This window comes from Lingula anatina, chromosome 9, assembly GCF_051362555.1.
Source record: "Lingula anatina isolate TDL-2025a chromosome 9, LinAna3.0, whole genome shotgun sequence".
Taxonomy (NCBI): Eukaryota; Metazoa; Brachiopoda; class Lingulata; order Lingulida; family Lingulidae; genus Lingula; species Lingula anatina.
Window position 1 is genome coordinate 15,283,661 of NC_141775.1, and position 8,197 is coordinate 15,291,857.

At 37.1% G+C, this 8,197-nt stretch overlaps 1 long non-coding RNA gene across 1 annotated transcript in view; it reads right to left on the bottom strand.

Annotated features, from left to right (window-relative positions):
• The window catches only part of LOC106172597 (uncharacterized), a 46,937-nt gene extending 43,329 nt beyond the window's left edge, over window positions 1–3,608 (bottom strand). The window contains exon 1 of the long non-coding RNA XR_015331165.1: window positions 3,425–3,608. This is a non-coding gene — a long non-coding RNA (uncharacterized LOC106172597). The remainder of the gene's footprint in view (window positions 1–3,424) is intronic.
• Window positions 3,609–8,197: the final 4,589 nt, after the last annotated feature.

An 8,197-nucleotide genomic window follows, 5' to 3' on the forward strand; every position in this document is an offset into this window, starting at 1 on the left:
TTCAAAAAAGACTCCTACTTACAAAACTTATAATTTCTGAAACCAGACACCACTAGACACCAGAATCCCCCCAAAAAAGGTTTTGATGATTATTATTTTATTGAATCTTTTATCTGGAAAATTTATAAAATAGTGTTATGGAAGGACATTTTTATTTTTGATGTAGTTTACAAAATATTGATTATTTTTAATAATAAAGGCTACAGACATTAAATATAAGTTATTTTTTACATATAACCAAGTGCATTACATTGAAATTTTTCTGAATAGAAAAGAATGGATTAATTAATATCAAAATGTTCTTCCACGACAATTTAGGTACCTATTTTTTAAGTTTTCTCAGTCATTACAAAAGCTAAAAACTTTTTACTTCATATTCTCCTCAAACATGGTATGGGTCAACAACCTTTGAAAAAAAATTGACATATAAGATTTCAGTGGATTAATAAATCAAAGTTATTAAAACTGTTATGGAAGGACATTAAGTGTCATGGATGGACACCTCACATATTTTGGGTGAATACCAGGCAGATGGGTGAACAATGAAGTCCTGGCCCTTTCTTTCAGATTACTTCAAGTTGGAATTTTAAGATCTTCCATAATCTAATTATTGCTGTCTTTTTATTTAATAGCACACTATTTTAATGATTTTGATATAATTGTAATGTAGGATTGCATAAAATTTAGACATTTGCTGAAAAATCTCATGTTGCCTGCGTTTAGGAGTTAGGGCATCAAACTGTGATACAGCCCACTTGAAAGGTCTGCGACACTACGACCCTGGAGGACAGCCCAGAGTATAGTGATTGGTACTTTATTATTAATATCCGTTTTTTATAATACTAACAGGTGAAGGGGATATCTTTCAGCAGTTCCATAATAATGTTGCCTGCGTTTAGGAGTTGGGGCATCAGATCTGTGATACAGCCCATGTGAATGGTCTGCGGAACTACGACCATGGAAATGCGGCTCAGGGTGGCACTAGTTTTCTAGTGGCATCCACATCGCACTGCCCAAACTGAAAGCAGATCAACAGCATCAAAGTTAAGAAAGCTCTGGCAATCGTACCCGGGCACCTCCAAAAGTTGCTGAACGAAGGAAACTGAGGAAATCTCATTTCCTACCTATAAACGGTCCTTTTCAGGACCACCCACTTTTCTCAGGAAAGGCTTCCAATATGTTCCATTTAACTACCTAAACCTATATACCCTTTATAATACAGGAATACCTAGCATGACTGCTTGATGAAACTGTAACAGGACTGTTATTTAAAAAGGACTCAGACTGATCTGGTAGAGACTTGAAGTGGTATTTTTTTATAAACATGTTGTTTATTGCGATACCTATGAGAGGTAGAACAGCATGAGTGGACAAATGTCTGAATAATGTGATGAAACAAACAGAACAATTTACGTGAACTAAAACTAAAAAATAAATGAATAGTATTTTTAATAAACTAAACTAAAAATAATTATCTGTATAACAAAATAAGACAACATGAAACTCTTAAATAAAAAAGCAAACCAATCAAGCCAATATTTACCTGTAAGAGGTAGAACAGCGTGAGTGGACGAATGTGCCGCCAAATGAGGTAGGGCATGTTTCTGGGCCTTGCACTCAAATGCAGTTATAATTCCATGTAAACGCCATGAAATAGATTTTTACTCATTAAATTGATTCTTTTGGTCTTTGATGAATTAGCAGTTCAAACGCGGCAGATATATATTGAGGTTTCTTTACGTTGCATGGTATGTGTTGAAAGAATCTTAATATCTATTAAGCGAACTTATTTCTTTTTTAATTTAGGAATAAACTAATGATAATAAAATGAAAAGAAAACAAATGATTTCAATTTTGAACCAGTATTATTTTAGAAAACCATTGACTTTTTGTGCTAATGAACAACGCTGATAGGCCTACATTTCTGTGAAACTTGAAGCAACTAGCTTTACTTTATTGATACCCTATACAGGTTATACATATACTATATTCGATCACAAGCCTATGAAAGTAGATTTTTAATCCTCTAACAATTTTTTTTTAGATGCCGACATCTTTCATTTCACTATCCGGTTAAAAAAAAAACATTTTTATGACTGGTGTACCATGAAATTCTGACTCCCCTAAAATGTGACTCCCCAGTCAGATTTCCATAAATTATGGAAATCTGACTGGGGAGTCACATTTTAGGGAAGTCAGAATTTCATGATTAATGGAAATGTAACTCCCCGGTCCAATAGTGAAAATTTGTCTCCCCCTGGGAAATTTTAACTCCGCCCCCCCCCCCCCCACACACACACACACACACACAAAACATTCATAAATTTATTTTATTTGAGTAAATGACTATGATCTTGTAGTATGCATAATGGAGGACACATTGGCACTTAAATTTTTGTTTTAATTTTCATGAAAAATTTTAAAAAATTAAAGATTTGTATTTTACCACACAAGGACTCCCCCTATGAAAAAGTATTTATTTGACATTTTTCAACATATTTTCTTTTAGGGTACTTTAGGAAGAATATATTGGATAAGAATAAGAAAATGAAAGATTAGTATTCTATGAAAAAGCTATTGATATTTGATACATTGAGACAATGGGTGGTAAAATGCACATTTTAGATTTTCTTAATTTTCATGTTTTTTTTTTAAATTTTTTCTCACCTAATATTCAACCATCAAACTTTCAAATATTAAGTTACTTTTTCATAAATTGACTAGCTCAGGTCTCCCCTATATTCTATATCAGTAAAGCACCATCTTATGTGGAATTTCCAACTATTACCGTATTTTACTATTTTATATGGGAGGACGGTTGTGGTCGGTTGTGCTAGGTTGAGGACGGTGTTTAGGTACACTGCCACAGCCTCGTTGTGGAATCACCGCCACAGCCTCGTTGCGGAATCCACCTTGAAAATGGCGACCTTGACCCGATTACTACCTCGAAGGGTGTACCACCAGAAAATTCAATAAAACTTCTTTCTGGTATAAAGGTAAGTTTATTTTTACTATGTAAAACCCAAGTGCGATCTCATAGAGGTTTGCCATGCGTCCATTTCGGTCCATTTCGGTCCATTTCGGCCCATTTCAGTCCATTTCTATCCATTTCTCTCCATTTCTATGTTTTAAAGGACCGTTTTTAAAGACCCGTGCTGAACAGGCCTGTACCCAGCAATATAAAAGGGGGGTTCTGAACAAGTGGACCTTTCACCATGAAAGTTTCGTATACCTATGTAAATTTTCACCAAGAGCGGACCTTTTCCAGGTTAAATGAGTGTTTCGTTCGACCCGCCCCCCTCTCCTGGCTACAGGCCTGCTGAAAATAAAAGATTTATTGGGCGGGGCAGAAAAAAATGAAAAAATGCCCACAAAGATCAATGTTGAGAGTGGAACAAATTTAAGAGCTAGCCAGACTACTTACCGAACCGTTGTTTATGCCATGAAAGGACGCAGAAAGTGCAGAATGGCCTACTCCTTCAAATCAAACTTGCGTCTGTCATAAGCAGTATATGTTCCCCTTGGCGTCAGACGAGTAAAATGTTCCCGCTCTGCTCAACTATGTATCTAGGTCACAACAGCTCCGCAGCGAACACTGTCAGTCAAGCTACTGGTATTAGGGGGACTGGTACATCCGGTGAGAAAGGGGTGAAAGGTTAAGCGTGGCGCAGTCTTTCTCTGCCTTCAATTTATTGTATCTTTTGATATTTTAATAATAATTAATATCAGTCACTTTTCAAGACGTGAAAAGACGTGAAAGAACCTAGTAAAATAACTGAAATTTATCTAAGGCCAACCCAAGTAGGCCTACCCCCCAACCCATCATTAACTCACACACACACACACACACACACACCTTTAATAATGATAAACGTTTTCAGGGAGATAGGTTTCAAACTATTGTATTAACTTGTCTGCGGATTTTGAAAGACAGTATCAATATCCTTCATTTCGCTTAGTTAAAATAAATTTAGGTAATTTTTTCTTGGTAGCCTACATCCCTTCCCTACACCACAGATACGTTTCTTTACATGTAAGTAGCCTACATACAATATAATTTTAGACAACATTTACCCCCCTTTTATTAATGTCTTCAGAGCATCATCGTCTGCATACTCTGAAAACTATCGCTTCCCAGGAAGTGAACAGTTAACGCGGTGTGCAACATTTTAGGGAGAGGCTGATGAAAGGCAAAAATGCAAAGTTCTGCATGGTAAAACCGGAGAAGTGGGCTTGTTTTACGCTCCTCTGTATCATTATGTGTATAATATATTCTGTTTTAAAGTGTCCCATGCACCGTATCTTTTGCTTATAACTTGATAATAATTCTTTTTCTTCTGTTTTCCCAAAAAATGTCCCGTGAACCGGCAAATAAAGTTCATCAGAAGCGCGTGCATACGATTTTTCGGACTAACGAACTTTGGGACCAATGAACCTTTGCATTATTGAGACGCCCCCGAGGCTCATTCCTATACGTCCCCGTTATATTTTTTTTTCAAAAGTACACCACCCACTTGAGACAAAAAAAAAAAAAAAAAACATTCGAGATTTCGTGGAAAAATAAGAAAACAAATACTGAAATGATATGCTCTGTAACTTTACACATACAAATTAATATAAAAACAGACTGTGTGCAGCTTACCTTTGTGATTTGTGACAAATGACTGTAGAGTGGCAGGTTTGGGGGGGGGGGGCAGGGGGTCCTGACCATCCCTTCAATTTCTTTAAAAAATCATATCAATGCTTTCTCTTAAAATTAGAATTTGAATTTGAATTAGGCTTATAGTTCTTAACTGTACCAAATGGCACCGTTCGCCCTCTAAAATAACAAAAATTTTCGCCGTCCCTGAACCCCATGCCAAGAGAGGGGGGGAGGGGGGGATGGTTGGCTCCGCTTCCAGCCCCCCCCCCGGGCCGTAGCCTCCGGGGGGGCAGGGGGGGCAGCTGCCCCCCCTGGGATTTAGAATTTTCCACACTGGTAGGCGGACACCCCCTCTCCCTTCGGGGGCTTTGCCCCCTCGTGTCCGCTTACTGCCCCCCCCCCCTGGCATTTTGCTCAGGCTACGGCCCTGCCCCCCCCCCTCCCCCCCCCCCCCCCCCCCCCCCACAAACACACACACTTCAAAGAATCCTGGATTTGTATGCTGATGCTATGTACTTCACTTTGATCTTCAACCAGGCCCGCAGCCAGCAATTTCAAACGGGGGGGTTCTTTTTCTGAAAAAGTGGACCATTTACCATGAAACCTTCATGTGCCTAGATAAATGTTTACCCAGAGGGGACCTTTTCCCAGCAAAAGGGGGGTCCCCTGGCTACGGGCCTGTCAACGGTGGTTACGTTTTACAGATTACACCCAATTTTTATTTATCTTATTCTTTTTTATTTATTTTGCTCAAAATTGGCTTCAACCAACGATAAATAACTCACCGCTCAATTTGTTGAATTATTGGTTAAAAAAAAACATTACAAAAGCGATAATGGTCGCCTTTGTCTTCGTGGAAATGTTGGATTTTATCATTTATGCTGTCTTTGGGCAATCCTAGAAACCACTGAATTAATTTAATGCGCTGCAGTTACTGTTTTTTTTTCTTTTTAATTTTATTTGTAATAAAGATCTAAGGCGAAAAAAAAAAAAACACACGGCTTTATTTTTTGTAACTTCATAAATCCTTAAAACGGGTGGAACAGATAAATCCGATGGTACGTATTGCCTGCGAGATCGTTATAAAGAAACCAATTACGAACAGCACTAATCTTCTGTCTTGTACATGTACCCCTTGATTTAACTGTGCCACACCCAGCCCGGTTAAAGGGATAACAACTGTTCGAAAGATTACATGATAAACAACTCATAGAAATATAATAAATTCTGTTTTACCACCAAAAAGAAAGGATATCAAAATCATATCATTATAGACCTGTAGTTCAGAAAGATGAGCGATGTTCGATAACGGTATTAAAACTTCCATTTACATTCAATAGTGCTGGGCAGAGCATCTCCATATTAGAAGAGATTACGATGGATTTTGAGGCCCTAGAAAATCAAGTAATGTAGATCTACGCTAAATAAAAGTGGCAAAATAGGCTAAACAAAATTGATAAGTTGATTAACAAGCAGCGTCTGTAATATAGGGGCCTAATGTTACAAATTACAATAATATATAAAAAAATTAACTGGTCGGTAGACGAATTTCTTTTGTAAATCTCAGATATGGTTAATAAGCATGGCAAATAAATTCTATGGTCATTCGGACTCGGAATTAAAAAAAATGTTTATTTAAAGTTGTTCGTCAAATCCAAAATGAGGATGATTTAAAAGGGTTTCCTTGGAATCGATTGTAAAAATTTCCACATAACCCAACGCATTTTTCAATTTGAAAAAGAAACCACCCGATCCATGGTAGGCCGGGCTATTATATCGATGGCTAATAATGCCAGTAAAATGAAACTTGCATCGAGGGAGTGAAGATGTGGGGGGATAAATATGTGGGGAAGCAACGATGTGGGGGGAAATCTGTATGGGGAAGTAACGGTGCGCCTATAACGGTAACTTTACAAGGGATCTATCGATGTGGGTCGTTTTGATGTACATAATGCAAAAATCTACTGGAGGAAGGGGGGGGGGGGGTATCGGTGCTGGAGAGTGTCGGTGAGGGAACGCACAGGCGCAGGGGAGTATAGAGATTTTTTTTTATAAAATGTCATTCACCATTTCAAAGTATGTACAAGTTAAAAATAAAACATAACTTTGCTCAAAAATGCAGTTATTTTCTTCTCTAAATTTATACAGGTGATTGATATACTTAGCACCCATTATTTTTTATACATATCTGTTGATAAATATACATGTATGTTCCCTATTTTTTCTTCTCTAGTCAGTTTTTTACAGTTTATTGATTTCCATATTTTTGAAATTTTTTAACACACTCTACAAAGAATTAAAGAATATCATACTGTACAGAAGGACAGTGTTTGCATACATCATGTTCTGAAATCTCACATAAAGTATTTTCCTGTTGAATAAATTCCATGCAAAAGTTTCCACTGATGTCAGATTGAGTACATGCCAAAAATATGTCATTCCACACTACACTTGGTACTCTTTCAATAAGAAATATAATATTTTCTGATTTATTCAAAACAAGTATTAATCTCACTTCACTGGAAGTGGTATCTTTTAGTTGTATTCCAGAGAGTATCGAGATAACCCCGCCAAGTTACAGAAACTCTTAAAGACATAAATTAGTTTTTAGTAAAACTTTAAAACTGCCATAATTCATTTTAAGTTCTTTTATAAAATAGCAGGCAGTTGTTCCTTCCCAATTTTGGAGTATAAACAATGAAAGCGCTGTTCAATCGAATTTGTTAAATTGTCTCTATTTCAGAGTAGATAAGTGTATAAAGAGAGTTTTTAGTTTCAAATGGTGGTGAGCTGAATGTCCCTAAGTGATTCAGATAATTTTTGGAAAAAGTTTTCGAAAGTGCCCTATTAGCTGATGTGATGCTCACGAGAATTTCTACATTTGTTAGGGACTACTTTAAATGGTAATCAAACTTGACATGTCTTTGGTTATACCCCCTTTACACTGGACGGCGTCCTTTCGGCGTCCTTTCTGCGACCGTGAAATTTGGCATTGCTGTGGTCTTAATAAGGAGACACGAGCATTGATTTTGTATCAGAATGAATGCTCAATGATCGGCCAGTTGTCGGCACGTAAAGTATTATAATTTTTTAACTCTCAAATGGGGCCGTACTGCTGGACGCAGAAAGGACGCCGTCCAGTGTAAAGGGGCCCTTAGCAAGAATAAATCTACCTCGACTTAATGCATCTTTTAGGTCCTGCGTGGAAACATTTCAAATCACATTTGTTACGTATACGCCAGTAATTATTTTGGTGTGAGGAATATTTATACAGATGTTTGATAAAATTCAGCATGATATTTATTTACATTTTTCAATGGAATGTTCGATAATAATTTCATCCCGATTCAACCTTAGTAAAACTTCCACATACTTTTTTCAATAATTCATTTCCACACAATCTGTTCCTGAACCATCAGATGAGGTGCTATACACTGAACTGAAGTCACTGGAGGTGATGGTCAACTTCTAGGTGCCATTAATCAACCACATCATTACTCCCCATCATAAACAGATCCAGAAATTAATTTTTCACAAATCTCTTGGAGTTGGGAA